Source organism: Stegodyphus dumicola, chromosome 6 (genome assembly GCF_044657685.1).
Source record: "Stegodyphus dumicola isolate Sdum_Otavi_A_Nest chromosome 6, ASM4465768v1".
In the NCBI taxonomy this organism is placed as follows: Eukaryota; Metazoa; Arthropoda; class Arachnida; order Araneae; family Eresidae; genus Stegodyphus; species Stegodyphus dumicola.
Genome location: NC_140773.1, coordinates 112,416,471 through 112,429,184, shown reverse-complemented (window position 1 = coordinate 112,429,184; position 12,714 = coordinate 112,416,471). Strand labels below are relative to the sequence as shown.

Genomic DNA, 12,714 nt, shown 5'->3' with positions numbered 1-12,714 from the left:
ATAATTTAAATTACTAATTCATCTATGCATTTTCATTTAAATACATTATAAGGTATTTCTCCCACTTTCCTAGCGTACCTTCGTGGTGTAGCGGTTCTGCACGCTGGGCCGGTATTCCAGATGTTCGTGGGTTCGATTCCCGGGGAAGGCGGTTGCTAATTTTTCATCTCTCCGGCTTTTACAATTAATTTAATGTCTCTACAACCTAAAGACTGAATAATATCCACGGATTCTTTAACTTTCCAAGAAACTGAAATTTTACAGTGGGCCATGACAGAACACATCATCAATATTCTATGCAATTATTAACAATCTAAAAAAATGAAAATGTCAACAACAATTTTACACGATACGTAATAATAAGGTTTCAGTACTCAGAATACAGGATTAATAAAGAAGAAACATATGGAATGAGATAAAAAAAAAAAACGAAATGTATCATCTTTAAAAAAATGTTGTCGACTTCTGGAAAACTTGTAATAACGCTTAAGTATTATTTAGTGTTAAGTCTCATACTTCAATTACTTTATTGCGTAATTCAGAGGAATACTTTATTTTGTTTAAGTTCAGAACTGCGAAGATTGATTTTTACTTAGATTGGATAGAGAAATCAGAAGCAAGATGATTTTATAGTTAACTAGGTTAGTTAAAGATAAAAAGTAACCGCTTAAAAGGTCTCTTAACCATCTTAGTACTCGCATTTGTAGGCTATACTGTCGAAATTCCATTGCTAGTTATACTACCGAAACATTAATATTCGAATTCAGGCATAATAATTCAAGTCATTTTTGCCCTTATTTTTTATTAACGAGCGGACAAGCCCGCCAGATGAGTGGGCTTTGGACAAAGCAGTATTTATGTAAGTTCTATGTTACTGAAAGTAAAACGAATTATTAATTTAATGTACTATATACAAAGCTGATAGCTGCGATCAAAACAAAACTTAGAGTTCTATGTACACCTGAAAAGAAATGCATAAAAACATTTCAACATGAATGAAATCAGTTCATTCTTTCCAAGCAACAACCAATTCGTAAATAATGTTTCTGTTGCCAAACCAGGAAACAGAAACTTTGGACACTTCAGGTTAATACATATACGAATGACGTCATGATTTAAATCTAATGTAATATAACAACTTTTTCTCAATATCAATAAAAGAATTATCGCGGCCACAACATACCGTGTCAATCACCTTACTCTGAAACAAAAAACGTTGCCAGCAGTAGCTAATTATTTAAAATGCTGACATTAACAAAACATATTCGACATATAATGACGTCACATGGAATTGTGTGCTTTCGTCAATGTCAGAACACGACTTTATTTAGTAATAATATATTTAATGCTTGGCAATGGTAGTTTTATTTCATATTTTGTAAAATTTGCAATATTTTATAAATAAACTCTATAATTTGAAAGCGAGGCTTGGCAACACTTTTCGAAATAAAGCAGATTTTTATTTCCAGCGTGAGATACTGTTGATAATCGGAAAAATGAGTGCGAAAATCAGCATTTTCGCACTCAGTTTTCATTAATGAAATCGTACGAAGATGGGAATGGTCGAAATGGCTTCCAAGGAATTTGTAGAATCCGAGGGATACCTCTCTCGAAACTCAACTCTCCACCGTTCCAGAGGAGATGATGCCACAAACAAACAAATAGACATATGCGCACATATTTTAATAGTATAGACTAATGTGACATCTTTCCCAGATTGCGGTAAATCGCTTTCAAATGAAAAAAATAAACTAATATGAGCAAAACCAAGAAGATTCAGATAAAGAACATTTGGAATTGGTTAAAATAAGAGGACTTTAAATTAGACAAATGAACTAGCATCTCACAGCTTAGCTACCATCATATAAAATGAAAATAATTACATGAACTCCACAGTAAATGTTTCAGGAAAACTGACTTTTAGTTTTCTGTCATATTCAAAATGATTTCTCTATTTCGTAGGCCACATTTTGAAATCAATTTTCGACCTTTTTCTACAAAGACAATTTTTTTTTGAAATATTTCATGCATAGGTATTTACGAAGAAAATACAATATGCCATAGCGATTTTTTTAATGCCGTTTAGCGTCGATGGATTTGCTGATTTTTAACCCGCATCCTCGCTTAACGATCTACCTAAGAATTTTGATCTTTGCATCATCGGTTAAATGAAATATTAATTTTCCAAATGAAGCTCGTTTCGAGTCTGAACATAATCTACACAGATTTGGGACTTTTCCATCTGTTAACAGCTACTGCTTACTGAGACACTGTTAACAATGACATATTAAAAAAAATTCAAACATACATTAAAATAAATCGATTGCAGTCGCTGCTCTACACTGGAAGACTTTGAAAGAAAAATGACTTCATTGCTACATTACTATAGAAAATAAATTATTAACACAGTGATCACAAACGGTTCTAAAATGTATCTGAGAAATTAAGTTTAAAAAATAATTTTTTCTGTTCCTATCTATTAATTGCTTTTCAAAATCCACTTCATATTACAGTCATTCTTTATAAATATGTACATTGGATAATTAAATGCTAGGCACACTTGTGAATCCACTTTACTTGTTAGCATATACAACAAAGCAGCACATTTTAAACAAATGAAAATCAAATATTCCTGCTACATAAAATAGTGTACCCTGCTACGTAATTTAAACACTTAATTTGCAAATCACGTTTACAGAAAATATCATACCTGCATATTCATTAAAGGACAGTAATGAGCGTTTGCAAACAACCATTACTGATTCATGACTATCACTACTTTAAAATTAGATATCTTTTAGCTACTGCAAAAACATAAGATTCAAAAGCACACAGACGGCATCAAATTATCACTTATAAAGGCAAACCATAAATTTTAGATCTCGTTCAAAGGTGGATGAGATCTAAAATCAAAGTTATTTCAAAATATAAGTCATAAAATTGAACTACGATGCTATTAAAGAAAGCGAGATTCAAAGTTACTCTTGCTTTTCTAAAATTCCGAAAAATCTTCGAGTCATACTCTTTTCTACAGGATGAGCAGGTGCCGCCAGAAAACAAAAATGACCAAAGAGACAGCAGGATTATCGTATTACTAGAGTCAAAAAAACATCGAAAGTGAGTTTTATTTTTCTTGGAAATACATTAAAGTTTGACAGTGAAGAAGTTTCAAAGCAAATATACCTCGCACTTTCAGTAACTATTACAAATCTTACGTAAATTTAAGAAACTTAGCATAATTTTGTCTTTTTTGGTCCTACATATTTTCATTAGAGCAGCACGTTTTAAACGCTTCTAAGTAAAAGAAATGCATTTTTTAGATGGAAGGAAATTGTTAGTAGTGTTAGAATGTAAGAAACTAAATGAAAAAAGCTACACTTTTAAACCCAACATTAAAATTGAAATTTTCCATTTTTTCGCACTATAAAATAGAAATTCTCAAACGTCTGAATTTTAAAGGGACATATAAAAATAATCTTAAACATTGAAAAGAGAAAATAAGAAGAAAAAGAAAGTACTACTTCAGAATCTCAGCAATCAAGGTGTAAGCAGTCATCATTTAAAAATAACAAATAAATAAGTTAATAAAAAAAATCTGAAAGATTTCAAATTTTAAATTACGTCCAGTGGGGCGTTTTTTTAACATTTTGTGTGTTACATTTATTTATTAAATACCATGTTCTTTGCACTGAAACCATAAAATTCAGTTCAATATAGCAATGTCGCAAAATAATTTTAAAATGAACCTTTCTTTAGAATTTCCGATACACAGTTCCACGCGCTGGAGTTAAAAAGGATTTTCCCCCCGTAGAGTGTTGCAATTGCTCTCTTTTAAATCGCTGAGTTTGTTAATCAAACATTCGTTAAAGCTTTACAAAGTATGAAATCGATAATAAAACAAATTCTAAATTTCAAATTTGGTCTTCCACATGCCCATATTCGTAAGAGGGTTACGTCATTCAAAATTCGATGACCGTATGTACCGTTGTTTAATCACAATGAGAGAAATATACATCTATTGATGCAGATATTTCATTATTTAATTTCTTCAGGACATATATATAATGCAGGTCTCTAACATTTGGTGGCAACAGTTTGAAAAGTGAAACGGACATTTATAGTGATTTAACGAAAAATCGCAAAACCAAAAGAATAGTTCTTCGGGGACAGAGCCCCTTTGGACTAATAAAAGTCAATTTTTGCCTTTGGTGTCACAATTCAAGTAAATAAAAACAACTAGGACAATTTCGTACAGACGAATTCAAGATCTAACGGAAATGTGATCATGCTGTATCAAATTTTCGATATGATTCCGAAATGTAAAAATTTTCTAAATTTACAACTGTTGCTTTGCCTTAGGAACATTCAACATTAAAAAAATATATATAAAAAAATAATAAATAAATAAATAAATAAATAAAACACCACCTTTTCTGCTTCTGAATTTTTACAAAATCATTCTCAAAGAATTAACACGCAGAAAATATTTAAAACAAATAATCCCACATTAATAATCTGAAAAAATATGTACACATTTTCTGCACTTACGATTCTGTTTTTAAGATATCTTATTAAAGAAACCACAACGACTGTACATCTCTTGAACAAAGTCAAATATTCGACAACTAGAAATTAAGAGGATAAAATTTTATTATATTTTATGTATCAAATGAACGCATTTTAAGCAAGCAAGCGTAAAGCACAAATTTTGACTAGAAAAACAACTACCTTAAGCTTACTAAGAAAACTATAAAAACTGCTTCCTCCACACCCTTGCAGAATATTCGAACTGCTAGATAACGAAACTGAAACTTGGTTGCGCTAAGCACGTAAGAAAAGTTTCGATTTCAACTTCGCCATTTGGCGGACTTTGAAAGTGCATTTTAAAGCGCAGTTTGTAACATTTTATAGTCTATACAAAACAGATTCGGGTAGAAAGAGAAAGATGAAAGAATGCATACTCTTAATAAAAGACCCCCCCTATTAAAGGAATTACGAAAAGTGTATTTAAATTAGAACTTTTCGAGAAATTTCACATTTCTCCTAAAATGATACAGAAATCTTTAAAAAAATATGTAATATCACTCAAGTATTGAATTTTAAAATATTGAAGAATAGAAGGGGAAACTAGGATTAAGTTACCTTTAAAGAACAAAATTTATTTAAATGTATGAATACAATGAAGATAATACTATGGAGTTAGCAGGGATTCTTTTGAGGGAATTTAAGGATTCCGTAGGGAATATTTTGTAGAGAAAACTAAACGTATTTCTTTAAAGTACAAATAAACGGATAGACAGCGCTTCTGATAATCAAACAACGGATGCAATTTGGAACAAAACAACTACTGGAAATACATAAAATTTTAAAAATCAATTCGATTGAAGATAATATATAGAGAATTAAATTTCGAACAACATTTTACACCAACATCGAACAACAAGAACTAAAAATGGTGTGATCTGAATATAACGTTCTTACCTAATACTACGATTATAGAATTCTGGTTCAAGTATTCTTTTCAACGTCTTGAAAACTTTGCTTTTCAATTGCCCCTATGCTTCCATTAAAATTTTAAAAAATACATTTTTAACTATTGGATAAATACAGAATTCTGCATACAAATATAATATGGTAAAATTAACATTAATTAACTGAACTTTAAATTAAAAAAAAAAAAAAAAAAAAAAAAAAAAAAACTAGAAATTAAAAAAATAAAAACTTAGATCCTTAATCAAAATGAATGTCTGTGAAAAAATTATTCACGGGAAGCACTGATGATTTCAGTAAAAAATAGTAATGATCTATAACAAATTTCATAAAATATATTTAATCAAATCAATAATTATTTAATTGTGATTGTTCATAAAATTTTCAATTTAGGATACAATAATAATACTTTTAAACAAATCCTTTGAATCACTTTTACCTAAAGTTACTATCAATATGTAAAACCTAGAAATTTTAAGTTTCCATTAATTTATAGCGTTAAACGCAAATGTAGTAATTTAAAATTAGTTACCTAAAATGAACATTTAAATATTAACTTGATCTTAATAATATGATCAAATATGGAAGCTGATCACCAACTATCACTTAAAATAAGTTTCTTCCTTCTGCGACGAATTTAAATAATATATAGCACTTTTTTAAATCGAAAATAAAAATTAAAAAAAAAAAAAAAAAAAAATGACACAAATGAAAAACTGTAGAGAAAATCCCACTAACTAATCCGATATTTTCTAAAATATCAATAAGAGTACATGCAGTTAATACTTTCCTTTTTTTATTTTCTACCGAATGTATTTAAATTAAAAAACAAAATTTTACAAGACGTGGTACTGTAACCCTTCAGAAGAATTAGCAAAACAGAACTTACGAATGACATGTCCACGCGACGCAAACAGAAATATTTTACACACGAAGGTGGTTTTAGTAAGTAAAATTAAAATATTTAGTAAACTAACTAAGATGAAATTTAAATACGAATTTTTAAAAATTATATGTACATATGTATATATATATATCTAAACAAAAAAGTACTAAAGCGCTGAAAAAAAATAATTGTTACTTAAATTATACAGAGCTACTAAAATCATTGTTTAAGGATTAAAAATAAAGAAAATATAAGAAATATTAAATTAGAATCCTGTTTAATATTTTTTACTTGCGATACATTTTCGCTTTTCAGTCCTAAACATCATCAGATTATTAAACAGACTAAAACGTATAGGGTCACTTATACACCTGGTGAAAAATTAATTCATTAAAAAGAAACTTTATTTTGGCAACAAAAAATTATACATAGTTCAATAGAACTTAGCGTAATAATCATGTTTATAAAGAAAAAGATTACAATGTTTATCAGAATGTTTAGCAAATAATTTTTATCCGATCGTCAAAAAAATTAAAATAAAAATAAAAATTGACAGATTTGATTATTCAGAAAGCTATTAGAGTCCATTACAAAAAATCATATTTGTTATATATTTATTTCTATATTTTATCATATTTATTTTTGTTGATTTCAGGGAATTAAATATTCTTTTACCTACAGTAGAAAACATTGTTTACAATAAATTATTTTGAGTTTGAAATGAACTTTTTTCTTTTCCTTTTCTTTTTTTAATATTACTATGTTAACAATGTATAAGAAAACACTTTTTAAAACATTTTGTAAAATATTTTAGAAACAATATATTGAAAATTTCATTTAAAAACTGCTTACTTAAAACTGTCAATAAATCCAAATTTTCACTTGAAGAAATGTTTGTTGCAAAACTAAGCAATGTAACATAGGAAAGAAACTGGAACATATTTTTCTCACTACACATGTTTTAGAAAAAGAAACTGGTATCAATTTAACTGCGAATGAATGTAAAATATATAAATTTCCAACTTGACGCATAATACGTCAAAAATAAACAACTGAATGTTTTTGATACCATGCTCTTTTGATACATCTTTTGTTATCTAAAAATATAAGGTAAATGGTCGCTCCGGATCGTTCGCAACAGCAAAAACCTCCAATCCATAAGACTAGCAATCAGTATATAGCTAATCGATAACATTCGAAAGGAAATCGCCAGAAGCCAACATTTAAAAACATCACACCATCTTTTTCTCTCCCTTAAAAGTGAACTTTTCCTTACAATTATTGAAAAAGGCGGCACGTAAATTAACGATTCGTGGAGACAAGTTGGCGCGCCGCCAATCAACGCTTTAAAATTTCACTACGCAATTTTTGAAAATTTTGCCACGAGCCGCTATTCGATAGAAGTTGATTCAGAGCTATAGCATTGGGATAACGACACCCACCCGCACGGCGTTCTGCTACAACGCATCAATACAAACGCAGCATAGTTTCTCCCTCTCTATACAGCGTCTCTCCTCAGAGGAAGAAGAGATGCGGACAGTTATAGTGACGTAACAGATAAACAAACAAATATGTAATTACATGTTTTAAAGCTAGGTATTCTTAATAATAAATCTTAAATTTAAAAACAAAAAATTTAATTTATCATATCAAAAAGATAGGATCAATCGGGAGCAACTTACGCGACACCCTCACAGCAGGAACCCTCCAGCAGCCATTTTGGATTGCAAGCAGCCGACCACAATCCCTTGCGTGAAATTAAAAAACATGGCGGGTTGTATTGAAACGGCGAGTGCATGTGTTTATGGGAAATAGATTCTCCATTTCTCTAACTTTCTGGCAGTGATATAGTAAATGTACTCTAAATTAAGATTTATACTTTTAAGAACTGTTTGGGGAAGATATTGAGTGATTGCGATTACAATTGGTAATAAATATTATAGGCAGGTAAGTACCGCTTGCTTTTTACGTAGTGAGTATAATGTTATATGACGTCTTGTGCATATAGATACAGTTTGTCGAATTTTTTTGGAATAGCAATCGATAATGAAATAGAGTTTTATAGATTATTACTTAAAACTGCGCATAATAAAGATTTTAAGCAATTTAAAATGTTTCTCAATTTCTGAAATGACAGATAGCCATGTACAGTCGTAGTGTGAGATGTACAGTGTTGTTTTCCGATCCTTGTATTTTTGAAACGTATTTGCGTAAATCTTGTACTAAATATTTCAACACAGACTTCAAATCCTTTTCTAAGCATTTTTTCCCCCTCATTTAAAACGAGAAAAATGCTTGTTGCCAAAAAAAAGTAATATAAAAATAGTCCTTGTAGTAAAATAGTTTATTCAGTAACTCACATAATAATTCGGACACTCGAAAGTTTCATTGAGATCTTTTGGCAGTTTATGTTTCTTGTCGGTTTTTTTTTTTTTTTTTTTTTTTTTTTTAAAGTACAGCTCAAGAATTATAGTCAGCATTTGAAACTTTTAGGAAAATATATTAACAGTTGATGCTACAAGTTAGCAAGTTCTATTAGAAATTTAATTATTAATTACTTTAAAAATGGCAGAATAATTAAAAAAATTCTTGATGTAACACATTCTTTGATATTAAAAAACAGTGAAACTTGCATAGAACTGTTGAAAATACCCTGAAGTCTAGACCATATCCTGCCCACCAGCGGCCGAGCGGTTAAGTCGTTGAACACTGGTAGTTCGGTCCGAGGTTCGAATCCCGCGAACGGGCTGGCTGCATGGGCGTTTCTGTGGTTTTCCCCATGTGTAACGTGTATACGAGCCAGTTTCCCTTAAAAAGTCCTCCACGAAGGCATCCCTCCTCTTAGGCAGATAGCCCTCGAGGCTTTGCCATAATCTCACACACACACACACACACTAGACCATATTCTAAACTAACACCAAAGAATCATAGATTTCTGTTATGAAAAACAAATAAAACCCAAAAGTTAGTACTGAAAGACTTGCAGGTATTTCGAAGAAAAGTTTGATAAAAGTTAATACTGAAACTATAAGAAGAGTCATTAGGACATATGGATACAATGAGTGATTAATAAGAAGGAAATTCTTTGTCCACGAGAAAATGAGAATATGCCTGGTGTTTGCAAAATCCACGGTAAGCAAGCATTTATCGTATTGGAATAATGTTGATGAAACAAAATTTAATATGTTTGGATCTTCTGGATGAATTATTATGCTACGAAAGCTAAACCTAAAAATCTATTGCCCCAACTGCTATGCACAGGGGTTGAGGTATGCATGTTTCATGATATATCGCTGCTTTGTGGGATGGGAAATTTAAGATACTTACCTATTATTCAATTGACCGTATAAGGTGGTTATGATAAAATCTTGGAATTTATTGAAGATTCTGCCAAAATTTTGCTCATCGTTCTGGCAGAATTCCGTTTTGTACTTTTATCTGCCTTTAACAATAAAACATTCGGCAATCTCTGCACTATTCACCAAATAGCCATTGTTTTGAAAGTTTCTACGCTTTGTTAAAGGCTTTCATCGATTTTGTACTATTTTGTTAGGCATTTTGACTAAAAATTTGGTTTCAAAAGTCGTGAGTACAAACTTCCCATATGTAGTTGTTTCAGTTTTATTACTGTTTTGTCACCCATATCCAGCTGTTCTTTTCTTATTCAACAGATGTTAATTACCTCAACCAGCTGTAAATGAACCGAAATGCACTCACAAATGTGATTTTACATACCTCATATTATGTTTTTTTTTTAATATGCGAGGGGAAAATATGGTAATAACAGTTAATTTATACCATTCTTCATAAAAGCAAAAATTAGTTTATCGAGAATCAGTTGGGTCAACATAGTTGTTATAAATGTTGTGACATCATGCCTTTTTCATATTTGGTGCTAAATCATGTTGCTTGGCAACAGGATAATATAAAAGTACCGGATTATTTTTTATTGAAAATAACAAAGATCATTATTAATATAAAAGGGCGAATCTTTACATTATGGTAACTTGGTGAATTTTTGGTGAAAATTTGGCAACCAACCCTGCTACAGCAACCTGCTAGATTTGTTTTGGACACCATTTTGTTTTCACGAATTAAAGGCATGTTTTTTTTTTTTTTTTACTCAACATTTTTTCCAACAATCTGCTAGCCGAACTACGCTTATACTAAAACTTTTATAGAACAAAAATGCTTAATCATGATGAAAATTAGGTGTCAAATTGGGAGAAAGTGCAGAATCGCAAACTGCTTGCTGCGTTTTTAAGAATTGCACATGCACGGTATCCATGTACAAGTCAACCTATTTTCACTTAAAAAAAATCGCAGAATTGCACAAAAATGGCATTGCACACACTCTTTACTTTATCTATGTACACATTGACCTATTTTCACTTAAAAAGTCAAAGAAAATTGACAAAAATCCAATTCTCCTTACTTTTGTAAAAAGCGCCAAACAAATAAGTGGACGATTCTGCACTTTAGCAGCGAAATTGTTTCTAAGTGCTTATTAGCTAAAATCACGATCGGAATTTTCTGGAAAATGTCACATTACATGTCTCATAATCTCTCATTTCTCCGAGACAAAATAATCTGTGATTCGAACTGTGTACTTCTCAGATTATTGCTAAAGTCCTAGCGGTTGATCTTTACAATATGGTAACTGGTAGTTTGGCGACATTTTGGAGGCTATAAAGGTTACTATCTGAGACTTTGGTAATAATGTGAGCAGTACTCAGCTCCGATTACGCATTATTTTGCGTGAGGGAAATGAGAGATCATGGGATGTCATGTGATATTAATGGACGAATTACGGTTCTTTAATCGGAAAAGGGGGGAAATCGGGAAAAAATGTGGAAATTTTGTATTTAGCTTTATTCTGTGTTGTCTGAAACAGTGTTGTTTAATTTTTGGATCCCATGGCCCTAACTAAAGTGAATTCGAAATGGGTATTTAGGCATTGTGATAAAGAGAAGTTTGCTTTTTATTTAGCGGAGGAAGTATGGAGGAAAAATTCGCACAAAAAATCTTTCAATAATTTTATTGAATGAATTAGAAAAGTGTATCCGCCATGTAATCAAGATTCTGAAGAAGATTAGGTAAGTTAGTATTTTTAATTATTTGAGGATATTATTTTTATGCATTGTTCTAAATGTAAGGTGGAAAGGAATTTGGTATTATTGGGAAAATTGTTATTAGCAATGATTTAGTTTAAAGTAATTAGTATTGTAAGGTAATTTTTATTCATTTAATGTATGTGCTCATTTATATTTTAAGTAGTGTTTTTGAATTTAATTATATTTTAATGAAATGATAGTTATTTTTTGAATTTTATGTTTGTAGGAATTTGGTATACGTTTAAGTTGAAATAAACGTGCATGGAAATAATTTAAATATTTGATACTAACAGTGGCGTAGCAAGCATAACTGGCGCCTGGGGCAAAATACCTTTTTGGTGCCCCCCCTCTCCCGAAAAAAACACAGTGATATGATGAAAATCTTGTTTGGAGACCAGTTGGCGCCCCTCTGCGAGCGGCGCCCGGGGCATCATACACCCCCTTGCCCCCCCCTCGCTACGCCACTGGATACTAAGTATTTGTAATGCTTGTGGTATGAATTCGTTGGTGACGTGTATAATGTATAGAGGTAAAAGTTTTTGGATATTTTATTTATTTTATATGTGGAAATGTTCATATTTGTAAAGGGTAAATAACTTTTTCGCGATCAGGTAATTTCATATATGTTCTTTTTACCGGGTTTAAAGATTGAGAAAATTGTCATATATTTTCGTGAAATTTTTCTAATTTATGAGAAAAAAGCAGTGTACATGGATATAGTGAAGAGAGTGCGCAATGCCATTTTTGTGCAATTCTGGGATGTTTTTTTAAGTAAAAATAAGTCGGCGTGTACATGGTTTATGTGTATGTGTTATTTTGAAAGACGCGTAAGGAGTATGGTATTGTGCACTTTTTCCCAATTTTGCAGTGAATATTTGTCATGATTAAGCAGTTTTGTTTGATAAAATTTCTAGCATAAGTGTAATTCGGCTAGTAGATTGTTGGAAGAAGTGTTCAGTAGATAAAAAGAAAAGAAACATGTCTTTACTTCGTGAAGACAAAATGGCGGCGGGGAAAAAAAATAGAGGGTTGCTGTAGGAGAGTTGGTTGCCAAATTTTCGCCAAAAAATCGCCAAGTTACCATAATGTAAAGATCAACCGTCCTAGCTAGTAACCTTTATCGCCTTACCAAAATGTCGCCAAACTACCTGTTACCATATTCTAAAGATTAGCCTATAAAAGTATTCGGTACTATTCCATTTTGAGGACCGTAAAAAATTTGCA

At 31.0% G+C, this 12,714-nt stretch overlaps 2 protein-coding genes across 8 annotated transcripts in view; one reads left to right on the top strand and one right to left on the bottom strand.

Annotated features, from left to right (window-relative positions):
* The window catches only part of LOC118182083 (uncharacterized), a 362,084-nt gene that overhangs the window by 91,841 nt on the left and 257,529 nt on the right, over positions 1-12,714 (bottom strand). The window contains exon 1 of one of the 3 annotated variants that reach the window (XM_085818820.1): positions 8,059-8,087. The exons of the other annotated variants lie outside the window; for them this stretch is intronic. The gene's annotated coding sequence lies outside the window, so the exon portion shown is untranslated. Of the gene's footprint in view, positions 1-8,058; positions 8,088-12,714 lie in introns of those variants that run through there. 3 annotated transcript variants of the gene reach the window in all.
* LOC118201700 (caspase activity and apoptosis inhibitor 1-like) overlaps positions 8,134-12,714 on the top strand; it is a 689,338-nt gene continuing 684,757 nt past the window's right edge. For 4 of the 5 annotated variants that reach the window (XM_085818821.1, XM_085818824.1, XM_085818823.1 and 1 more), the window contains exon 1: positions 8,135-8,323. The gene's annotated coding sequence lies outside the window, so the exon portion shown is untranslated. Of the gene's footprint in view, positions 8,324-12,714 lie in introns of all 5 variants that reach the window. The other variant, XM_085818827.1, reaches the window with a different exon arrangement.